Source organism: Mixophyes fleayi, chromosome 4 (genome assembly GCF_038048845.1).
Source record: "Mixophyes fleayi isolate aMixFle1 chromosome 4, aMixFle1.hap1, whole genome shotgun sequence".
NCBI classification, from domain to species: Eukaryota; Metazoa; Chordata; class Amphibia; order Anura; family Limnodynastidae; genus Mixophyes; species Mixophyes fleayi.
In genome coordinates, this window is record NC_134405.1 from 234,569,429 (window position 1) to 234,582,014 (window position 12,586).

At 40.7% G+C, this 12,586-nt stretch overlaps 1 non-coding gene across 1 annotated transcript; it reads right to left on the minus strand.

The window, feature by feature from the left end:
* Positions 1-6,688: 6,688 nt before the first annotated feature.
* On the minus strand, positions 6,689-6,808 carry LOC142156292 (small nucleolar RNA SNORA47). Its single transcript, XR_012692357.1, has one exon. It is a non-coding gene; the product is annotated as a small nucleolar RNA SNORA47 (small nucleolar RNA).
* Between the last annotated feature and the right edge of the window lie 5,778 nt (positions 6,809-12,586).

The following is a 12,586-nucleotide window of genomic DNA, read 5'->3' on the forward strand; positions in this document are numbered from 1 at the left end:
ACCTCCTTCAACTGTCTAGATTCCACTGCACAGATGGCGGACACCGGATGCACGTCTAACACTAACATAGCTGTTAAGGCCGCAGTTATCCGCTTTGCCATAGGATGACTTCTGTCGTACTTCGTGCTCATGGCAAACGACTGTTGGACGGTCACATAATGCCAAAAAAGAGTTGCAAGATGGAATTGTCCTTGGGCCCTCCCACCCACCCTGATGTTGTTGAAATAGGACATGCGCACTTTAACAAACCAATCGTTTCAGCGAAAGGGCCTACCAAACTGTGGCTGAAATGATTGGTTTGTTTGGACCCCCACAAAACGAGCTGGCAAAGAAAAAAAAAAAGGTGCAAGATGGAATTGTCCTTGGGCCCTCCCACCCACTCTTATGTTGTTGAAATAGGACATGCACACTTTAACAAACCAATCATTTCAGCGACAGGGCCTACAAAACTGTGGCTGAAATGATTGGTTTGGTTGAGCCCCCACACAAAAAAAGCTATTCATCTCTCCCTGTACAAACTAAACTGGCTCTACTGAGGCAATATGTCGTCCTCATCCTCATTCTCTGATTCCTCGCCCCCTTCAGTGTGTACTTCCTCCTCCTCGCACATTATCAATTCGTCCCAGCTGGACTCCACAACCACAGGTCCCTCTGTAGTATCTGGAGGCCAGTGCTGTACTTGATTGAGGAATTGATAAATTATTTTTATGAACATCATTTTTTCAACGTTTTGCGGAAGCAACCTCCTTCGCCGCTCACTGACCAGGTTCCCCGCTGCACTAAAAACTCTTTCCGAGTACACACTGGAGGGGGGACAACTCAGGTAAAATAGAGCCAGTTTGTACAGGGGCTTCCAAACTGCCTTTTTTTCCTGCCAGTAAGAATATGGACTGTCTGACATGTCTACTTGGATGGTGTCAGCAAAGTAATCCTCCATCATTTTTTCAATTGTGACAGCATCCAATGCAGCGACAGTAGACATCCCCGCCAGCGGGTCTTTTAGGAAAACTGAGCTTTTTCCTCGCAGCCACAGGTGTTGAAGAAAATGAAGGAGGAGCTATTGGCATGTCACTGTCCTCTTCAGAGGACAATCTCCTGACCGCTGTAGACTTTTGTCCGCCGGAAACAGAGACACAACATACGCTTTAAACCGAGGATCCAGCACGGTGGCCAGAATGTATTCCTCTGACTTTAAAAGAGTGACCACCCTCTGATCCTGGCAAAGCGTACGAAGGGCTTCATCCACAAGAGTTACATGTTTTTTTAAATCGCAATGCTTAAACAGCTCCTCCCTCACTTTCTCCAGCTGCTTCTGCAACAGCCTGATCAGGAGTATCACCTGACTCAAGCTGGCAGTGTCGGAACTGACTTCTCGTGTGGCAAGTTCAAACGGCTGCAGAACCTTGCACAACACGGAAATCAGGTGGCTGTGTAGGCTTGAATGGCTTTTTGCTGCTCCTTCATCCTCTGCAGCATATAGAGGGTGGAGTTCCAGCACGTCACAACCTCTTGTTTGAGGTGATGGCAGGGCAGGCTCAGACTTTTTTGATGTTGCTCGAGTCTGCAGTAGGCACTGGCAGAATGCCGAAAGTGTCCAGCAATTTTGCGGGCCACCGCAAGCATCTCCTGCACACCCCTGTCACTCTTCAGGTAATGCTGCACCACCAAATTAATGGTGTGGGCAAAACATGGGACGTGCTGGAAATTGCCCATATGTAATGCCCGCACAATGTTACTGGCGTTGTCTGACACCACAAATCCCCAGGAGAGTCTAAGTGGGGTAAGCCACTGTGAGATTATTTCCCTCAGTTTCTCTAAGAGGTTGTCAGCGTTGTGCCTCTTATTAAAACCTGTGATACACAACGTTGCCTGCCTAAGCACGAGCAGCCGTTGTGGAGACTGATGCAGCTGCTGCTGTTGCTGCGGAAGGCGATGCATCTACCCAGTGGGGTGTAACAGTCATATAGTCCTTCGTTTGCCCTGAACCACTTGTCCACATGTCCGTGGTTAAGTGGACAGTGGGTACAACCGCATTTTTCAGAGCACTGAGGACACTTGTTCGTACTTCTCTGTACATCCCGGATATCGCCTGCCTAGTGAAGTGGAATCTCGACGGGATTTGGTACCGGGGACACAATACCTCCATCAACCGTCTAAATCCCACTCCACTGATGGCGAACACCGGACGCACGTCTAACACCAACATAGCTGTTACAGCCGCAGTTATCCGCTTTGCAATAGGGTGACTACTGTCGTACTTTGTGCTCATAGCAAACGACTGTTGGACGGTCAACTGTTTGGTGAAAGACGTAGCGTTCTTACGACTTCCCCTCTGGGAAGATGACCGACTACCAGCAGCAACAGCAGCAGTGGCAGTAGTAGGCGTACCGCTGCAGGATTCTTCGGATGAATCCCGGCTTGAAGAGGACTCAGTCTGGCTGGTGACATGGCCTGCAGGACTAAATCTGATGGAGATCGTGGAGGAAGTTGACGAGGAGGGTGTTGGTGGTGTGTATCCAACAGAACCAAGGGATTTAGGTGTCCCTGGACTGATGACGGTCCTAGCCCCAGTTCCTGAACTAATCACTGAACTATGAAGGTTATTCAGGTGACGTATAAAGGAGGATGTCCCTAGGTGGCCAAGATCCTTACACCTGCTTATTTGAGCTTTACATAAGCTACATATGGCCATACATTTGTTGTCCGGATTGGGATAAAAATAACTCCAGACCGAAGAGGTGCATTTCTTGGTCTTCTGTCCAGGCATGACGATGGGCTTTTTCATCCCATGGACAACAACTGATTCCCCCCCTGGTGCCTCATTTAAGATAACCACATCAGCATCCTCCTCGTCAAGTTCCTCCTCAGCGCCAGCTACATCATTATCCTCCTCCCGGTGTACAACATTGACACCTTGATTATCCAAATCTGGATCTACACTGTATGTGATCCTTCCAGCATATGCAGAGGGTGTGCTGCAAATGGTGGAAGGAGCCACCTCTTCCCGTACAGTGATGGGAAGGTCAGGCTTCGCAACCACCAACACCCTTGGACTCGCCTTGGGGATTTGTGATAATGTCTCTTTAGAAGGCAGAGTTGTTTGCTGTGTTGTTGATGACAGCTTAAGTCTCTTAAATTTTTTAGAGGGGTGGGGGGGAGGAGGAGGGCTTAGATCCTTGGGTGAAGCTGAACCACTAGTCATTCCTTGCCACTCCGTGTCGTAAATGGCATATTGGCAAGTTTACGTTTCTCCTCAGATGATTTGAATTTTCTTTTTTTACTAATTGTAGTGATCTTTGGCTTTTTGGATTTTACATGCCCTCTACTAGGAGATTGGGCATCGCCCTTGGCAGACGACGTTGATGGCATTTCATTGTCTATGTCATGACTAGTGGCAGCAGCTTCAGCATTAGGAGGAAGTGGGTCTTGATCTTTCCCTACTTTATCCTCCAAAGTTGGTACTCCATTATATGCAGCACACGTTGTATTACAGTACTATTTTTTTAATACTGCTGGAACAGTGAACAATTTTTTATAGATTGCAGTACTAATGTTTCTGGACTGCAAAAACAGTGAACAATTTTTTATAGATGGCAGTACTAATGTTTCTGGACTGCAAGAACAGTGAACAATTTTTTATAGATTGCAGTACTAATGTTTCTGGACTGCAAGAACAGTGAACAATTTTTTATAGATTGCAGTATTAATGTTTCTGGACTGCAAGAACAGTGAATAATTTTTTATAGATTGTAGTACTATGTTTATGGACTGCAAGAACAGTGAACAATTTTTTATAGATTGCAGTACTAATGTTTCTATACTGCAAGAATATATAGCACTAGAATTTTTTTTATACTTTTTAAATTATTTTTTTATTTTTTTTAAAATTATTTTTGTATAATTTTTTTTAATACTTTTAAAATAACTATGCACTTAGCAGAACAAAGCACAGGACAAAAGCACCACTGTACTCAGCAGCACAGAGCACAGGACAAAAGCACCACTGGACTCAGCAAGGACAGAGCACTGGACACAAGCATAAAGCACCACTGGACTCAGCAAGGACAGAGCACTGGACTGATGCACAACTGGACTCAGCAAGGACAGAGAACTGGACACAAGCATAAAGCACCACTGGACTCAGCAAAGACAGAGCACCACTACCCTACACACCCTCCCTCTTCCCTGATGTCAGGCGAAATGAAGATGGCGGCCGCAAGGTGAGAATTTATGACATCCGAGTCTCGCGAGATCCGACGCGAGACTTGGATGTCATAGCCTCGTTCCGGATTCCTTTGGCGGCCGGAAGTACCCGAACAGTGCTCGGATCCCGTCGGATCCGCACTGTTCGGGTGGGCTCGGATTAGCAAAATCCGAGCCCGCTCATCCTTAGTGTATATATAGAGAGAGAGATATTATATATTATACACAAAAGCATTTTCTGCATTGCTAGTGTATGTATATATGTGGCAGAAGTGGAAATTTAGAAGTGGCGATATGGAAGTTTAAATGTAGTGGTGTGGAAATTGAAATGGGAATGTAAGTAATTGAAATTTTATAGTTTTACAATGAAGACAGTAAGAGAAGTGGTCGTTATGAAATACCACGGTATATACCCCCATTTCGACAACAGTCTATATACTACATGGCCTAAAGTATGTGGACACCCCTTCTAATTAGTGTGAGTTGTCATTTCAGCCAGAGCTGGATTAAGGCTTTTGCGGGGCCCGGGGCACTTAAAACAGGGGGGCCCCTAAGATCTGAAATTAAGAGCATAGTGTCATCATGCACGAGAGAGCGTTACAAGTAGGTGGTGAATATTAAAAAGACAATCTGACCAATTCTATCATAAAAGGAATATTTATTTAACATGTATCTAAACATTTTATATATTATATGTATCTATACACACACACACATATATATACAATAACACAAATACATATGTATACATAAATATATATATTTATATATGTTACAACTACTTACAGCTACCTCTACTTCTTCTGGAAAGCTGGCTAGGTCCACAAAGATGTGAAAGTATGATGGCTAGACGTAATATATATTAATATTAGTACAGGTACTTGTAAATTGTACAGGCACCTCCGTATAAAACGCATGTAATATAACGCCATTGAGTATAAGGCTATTAGCATTAACACATCCTGAATTCCGACACCTACAGCCCACTATATAACATCCAGAGGGCTCGCCTAGGTTGTACGCACAAGAAAAATCATTGCTTACACAAGCTAAAATACTGTAAATTAAAACAATCATAAAAACCCCACATTAAAACTAGCAATAATACTGCACATTAAAACTAACATAAAAAAAAAACATTGATAACATAACACCAATTTTGACTATAAATGTCTGTGTAGTTATGTATGTATGTATGTATGTGTATATATATACATCTATCTATCTCTCTCTCAAGCAATAAACATGCTATGAGGGGTCTTCTTGATATATTTCATCATCATCATCACCATTTATTTATATATCGCCACTAATTCCGCAGCGCTGTACAGAGAACTCACTGACATCAGTGCCTGCCCCATTGGGGCTTACAGTCTAAATTTCCTAACACACACACACACACACACGGACAGGCAGACTACGGTCAATTTGAAAGCAGCCAATTAACCTACCAGTATGTTTTTCTAGTGTGGGAGGAAACCGGAGCACCTGGAGGAAACCCACGCAAACACGGGGAGAACATACAAACTCCACACAGATAAGGCCATGGTCGGGAATTGAACTCATGACCCCAGTGCTGTGAGGCAGAGGTGCTAACCACTACACCACCGTGCTGCCCCATACCAATTCATTATCTGGACATCTGTGTATATGGTCTGATTAAATATAATTGCATTGCAATTAAAAGTTGTTGCATAAGTAGGCATCTACAGTGAAAAGCCATCACCCCACACTGTCGAAATGCAACGTTACACATTTAACATCCGCTCTAGGTCATACTCATTAGAACATGGCTTACAAACACAAACTTTATACCTAGCTTTCTATTAAGAGTATTACAGCATGGTCTCCGTATAGTTACTGTACAGCCACACCTCCCATTATCACACTAGGGGGCACATTTATCAATCATCGGCAGAAATGAGAAATAGTTATCAATCCTTATCGCATGTATAAGGATTGAACTATTTCTCAAATTTATTAAAAACGGATCACAGAAACAGCAGTTCCGAAAAACTGCTGTTTCTGTGATAAAAAAAAATCATACTTACCCCCCTCTTCGGGACGCGATGTCTCTAGGATCTCCTACTGGTCATCTTTATTCCTCTTCTTCCTTCAATTGCTCATGTTCGCACAAAGATCCCTGCTCTGTCTTTGCAATTCAGCGAGCGGTGAGTGACAGGGAAGGATCATGTGAAAAAAATGTTTTTCTGAACTTGTTAGATTGCAGCCGGGAGCAGTCACCATACTGTTAAATGGTGACTGCTCCCAAAAATGAAGGAGTGCAAAGCAGCAGATATCCACGATATCTGCTGCGATGCACCTTTCATAAATTTGCGGAGGACACGGAGGCACCTTAATTACCCCGTAAGAGCAATATCGAGCTTTCTTAAATATGCCCCTAGGTGACATAAACTTAAAACAATATATTTATTACAGAATGCCCGGGACAGGCATAAAACAAATTTGGTGATTATGTTAATGCAAAATGCCAGATCATTTCCCAACATAAGTAGGAAGGCAACAAGCACATGCAGTGTTACTATAGGAGGAAATTACCAGTAAGAAGCAGTATAGGAGACTGCTCCACCTTCTCAGGCCTCCAACCCATTCAGCTATTTTCAAACCACTCCATACATACTACTACTGTTGTGTTGCCATCAGTGTTCCAAAATAAACTACATAATTCTACAAGCAAAACCAATTTTAAGATATATATAATGAACTTTTGTAAAACTCCCCATTACTTCCACTACTGAGGGACATCCACTGACCTTCTACACATGCTATATTTATTTATATATTATATATTTTGTGACTTACAGTATGAATATGAGCCCAGTGAAACGACTCACCTGCTCACTTGATGTCTTGGAGGAGCTGCTGCTGCTGAGCATGCGCAGCAGCTCCATTTCGGCCATTTTAGACAGTACAGCAGCTCCTCCAGCAGGTGCTGCTGTACTACTGGCACACAGTTAGAGATCGTAACGATCTCTATGCGCACACGGAGCGATTCACACACGAAGTGTGTGCATGCATCAGGGGACCCCCGCAGCCGCATCTGACGTTACTGATAGATGCGGCTGCGGGGGTCCTCTGATGCATGCACACACTCTGTGTGTGAATCGCTCCGTGTGCGCATAGAGATGACATGGCAGGTGAGATGATGCGGGCAGCGGGGGGCCCTTGGAGAGAGGGGGGCCCGGGGCACGTGCCCCCCCCTTAATCCGGCCATGATTTCAGCCACACCCATTGCTAACAGGTACATAAAATCAAGCATACAGCCATGCAATAAATAAAAATATGAAAGCTCAGTGAATGTTTCTGTCTCTGGTATTTACCACTTAAAATGATGATTATTTGCAGTATTTGCATATTAATAAAAGTGATTTATAAATATTGCTCCAGAACCAATGTGTCTACATATATATTTAATATACTGTAATGATATGTAGTAATAAAATGAATAAACTAAATTCTATGACTATGATAATATGAAATAACCTAAAAGCCTTTAACCCTAACTCTCCCGTGAAATCGAAATTTTATATATTAATTGGTGACATATCCCAAGATTAAGTTTTCTTTTAGCTTTACTATATATAAGTTATATCTAATTATTTGTACATTTCATTCATCCCTCTCCATATTGATCAGTGACATTTCCAAAGATTATACTACATGCTTCAACACATTTCTGCCCATTTGTACATTAAGGGGGGTATTCAATTGTTAGCGAGATCCCCGGAAAAACGAGCGCTCAAAATATATTAGCGTTAATACGGTAATATGTGCGTAAGTACCGTTAATACGGTAGTTTACTCGCTAAATTTCATCTCGCAGCTCGAGATGAAATTCAGCGAGTAATTACTGTATTAACGCTAATATTTTTAGAGTGCTCGTTTTCCGGGTATCTCCCTAACAATTGAATACCCCCCTAAGTGTACATTCTGGAAAAAAAAATATTTTTTATTTATATATTTTTTTCATCTCTCTCCATGATATCTACTAGTTGTCTGATGTAATCCATTGCATCAGTTACAGTTGCTTCTTGTATAGGATACATTTCTCCCAAATTGTATGCATACAATAAGAAAGAATACCCTATAACTCTTGTTTAAACATTTTGAACTAGCACCTTAATCTCTCTTAAGTTTACATGTATGCTGGGATGTCAACTTTCAGTTACAAGCATGTTTGTTCCCCCTGTCTGAAAATTTATAATGTTCCCCAGCAACAGATGAAATTCATGAATATTACATTTTTAGAACTACTGGAATCAAACCTGATCTCTGGCCTTATAGTCACATATTGTATAAGGTCACCTCGTTTACAGGTGGACAAAATAATTGTTTTCATTCACCACCTTTGGGGCAAGACTTCCCATCAAGGAAATCAATCATGATCCTCTTTAAAAATTTTGTGTTCAAGTCACCTTCTCTTATTCCCAATTGTATCTTTTCCATTGCAAACACTGTAAGGCCTGTAGTATTGCCATCATATAACTGATAAAAGTGGTCCAAATCTTTCAAGATCTGATTTGGCATTTCTTGTAGTGCGAAAGTGATCCAGGAGTCTTTTCTTGAAAAGCCATCTTGTCATATATATATATATATCTCTGATTTCGAGCTGCTTCAGATAGAGCCGTTCGTATGTGGATATCAGAATTGAGCTGTTGTATTATCTATGCCTGAATATATTTACCATCTGGTACGTGCAATTTTATTGTTTAGAATAAAAACTTTTAACTTGGATAACACACCATGGAAGCGCCCCTTCTTTTTTGATGTTTTAGGAGTGTTGGTTATTCCCCCGTAGAGATCGGGAGATAGAAGGGAAGGACGCGCAGATTTCATCCTGCTGGTGTTTTGAAATACAGTGAAACAAAGACTGTTCACGAAAAAGCACGTTGAGATCTATTATCCATATCATTGGACTTGTGCGCACCGATTGTTGGTATATATATATATATATATATATATATATTCTATACTGCAACCATCTCCAACTGCCATCTGAATGCATTCTTCATGTATCAGGCCTTCAGTCTACTTTACCAACAGCCTCTCCAGCTGGATCAAGATCTTCTACACTTAGGGATCACGACCCACAGAAACTGAATGAAACCTCAGGAGTGGCTTCTTCTCCTTACTATGCCTCCTAATTTCAGATAGCAATAGTTGAGACCCCATTGTATAGAAAATGTAATTCTCCGACATTCCCCTGAGACTTCTTATGGAATTTGCCTGTCTTGGGTCATTTTTTTTAAATCCAGTATTTTTATTGAAATTTTTTAAGATATAAACATACTAAACAACAAAAAGAAAAGAAAAACAATCGCATACATATCAGAATTAAATGACGGAATTTACAAGATTACATTAAAGCATAATAATAAATGTGCTATATTCATTCAGGATCATACATCGTAAATGCTTATACATAAGTATGTTACACATGCAGGGTTTATTACATGGACTCAGATACTTATTATAAGAACTGCGGTAGCCATACATTTAAGTAGATAGAGCATCTGTACTAGATGACATAGGATAGAATGGAGACTCTAACCATCTGTACCATATATTCTCAAATTCCTTCAGAGCCTGTCTGCTAGTATAAACAAATCTCTCGTGCCTTATGGTGGTATTGACCAGTGCCTTCCAATTTTTAACCGTGGGACTCGTCGGGGCCAACCACAGCCTCGCTATACAGACCTTAGCCAACATCAATAACTGTGAAATGTACATTTTTGTCAGTTTATTAACTTTCCCCTTCAATCGGAGCCCAAAGAGACAAGTGGCCGGTGAACTAAGAGACACTTCAATTCCAGTAACCTGAATACATCTCCTGATCCTTCGCCAGAAGATTTGTATACATGAACACTCCCGTCTTGGGTCATTTTTACATGAGCTATATGCAGTGTAGATCGGATCACAGTAGAGTACACAATACAGAACAAAGAAACTGTGTATCATAGTGGGTAGATTTACTTACACTCTATAATGTCAATGACTTACAGACAAGTGAATTTCAAAATATCACATCAAGTCAGTGCAGGATAAAATTGTTGGGCTGTGGACAGATTGGCTATTCACCAACTAGTACATGTTACAGCATGTTAATCTTAACCACCTAGTATAAAATATGTGTGGTCCTTCTTTTGGGATGGTTCAGTGCAGTAATTTTGTCACAGCATGTTAATCTCCTCCTATGTGCTTTTTTTCTATTGGACTCTACTGTAAGTTCCAACCATTCTCTTTACCATTTGCATTACAGTTTATGCGATAAGTTTGCATTTTGCTAGTGTGCCTTTTGAGCATGATTTGCTGGTATGTCTTTTAAAGTCCTATAATTTATTGTAAAATGTTTGAAATTATTTAGAAAAGATCTCTAGCATAGAATGAGTTCAGCAAATTCACAGTAGACTCTGCAAGTTCAGAAAATTCTTATTTCCATAATGCCATATATTTCACTAGCCTCTTAGAATCTTTTGCACCTGACAATAAAATGATTCAGTGAATTGTGATTTAATTGTTAGTGGTGATTTTAACCTGCTTTTTGTCCACAGTTTAGATAGGAAGTCCGCTCTTGACTTACCTGCTTCCAGTTTACAAGGAAAATCAGCTAGTGGATTTGAGGATTCCTTACTAGATTTCACATGCAAGAAAATTTCCCACCCTGAGGAATATGATTTTACCTTTTATTACCATTGGCATAAATATTATATAAGAGAATTGAATATTTGTAAATTTTTCTAGAACTCCGTCTCTTGATAATAAGGTTAAGATTAGTACATTAACATGGTACAAGTGGGGTGCCACTTGCCGCATCTTGGATGCTCCAGTTTCTTGATGAATAGGCTTGGACTGGTTCCCTCAATGACAGGGCCTAACAAGCTGAATAAAATACTTCCTACTGTAACACATAATATCCAGGTGAGTTTCATTCCAGAATGATATCCAGAAGGTAATAGTCTGCAGGTCATACATTTGATTGATTGGTCCAACATCAAATGTATTTCCCCTGTTTTGCTCAGCTGAGGACCTTATTTGTATGGATGCGTACTGCAACTCACATTGGTTTTGCACTGATGCACCTATGTCAATTATTAAAGTAATTCTATCATTTTCAAATAAGCATTGCATAGGCGATTGTATTGTGTTTCTAACGCACAAAGTGATTTATTTTAGCAGATGTAAATAGTCAACAGTTCAATACATTATTATATTATGATACAGTACATGCCAAAAGATAAATACATACCGCTGCTATCACATGCGCTTGCTGCACTCCCACGGGACCCAGGGGACAGTATATCTATTTAGAATACTGTGGTCAGAGTAGACTGAGGCTAGTGGGGGTGCAGCTATGATTATATATGCATTCAGTGTTACAGAGTGAACAATAGATTTGTCCAGGGTAAACAGGTCATAGGCTGGTTCAATCTAAGGAATCCAAAGGTGGGGGGTCATCTCTCCAGGGGATGAGCTCTGTTCTTCCCGCCAAAACTCCAATTACAACCAGTCCATTAGCATTTTACAGTCAGTATCATATTAAAAGGTTTATTCCCTAACAACAATAACTTGAGTATGCAATGTGCTATCTCTTCACCGAATGAACCGGACAGCTGCTGATGAATAGGTGTTTAATATGATATTAGACATGACACCTTTCCTATAACCTGAACCTTAAATAACACTGAAGTGTACATATAATACATATAATCATATTATATAAACTAATAATAAACTAAATACTATCTGCTCATAAATTACTGTGTAACGGAACCAATATGAATATGAACTATATAAATAACTAAATGTTGTAATGTGAGTGTGTACGTGCGTATTTTACCTTGCAATCGCCGTATGCCACGTGTAGTGTGGCATACTGAGTGCAATCGACCAATAAAACAATATTAACCAATATACTTTCGTTCATCCAATTATACGACTTCGACAGTTCCACCCTTTGATAGTATAATAAACTATCACCTTAAAGATGTTATATGCAGGATCTCAGTACCACGTTTCATTGCTATGTAATGCAAGTCCCCCTTGGTGTATGAACACGCTGTTTGTAGATCTAAACAAGTTATCATAAAAGAGAGTCTTAATCCTCAAAACGACTTCTTCTTTTACTATAAACCGTACACTTATGGAGCTTGGAGATAACTTTTGTATGCCCTTCAAGGGAGCAATAAAACACGTAATACATTATTTGGAAAGGTACAGAGTACAATAGAACATGTATCAGTTATACATAATACTCTACTACAGTTCTTCAAGTTTAACAGGTTCCTCAGTCCAACGCATGTCTTTAAGCTCAGAATGCATTTAAACACTTCATGTTCATCAATAGCATCATCCTATTTCTATCC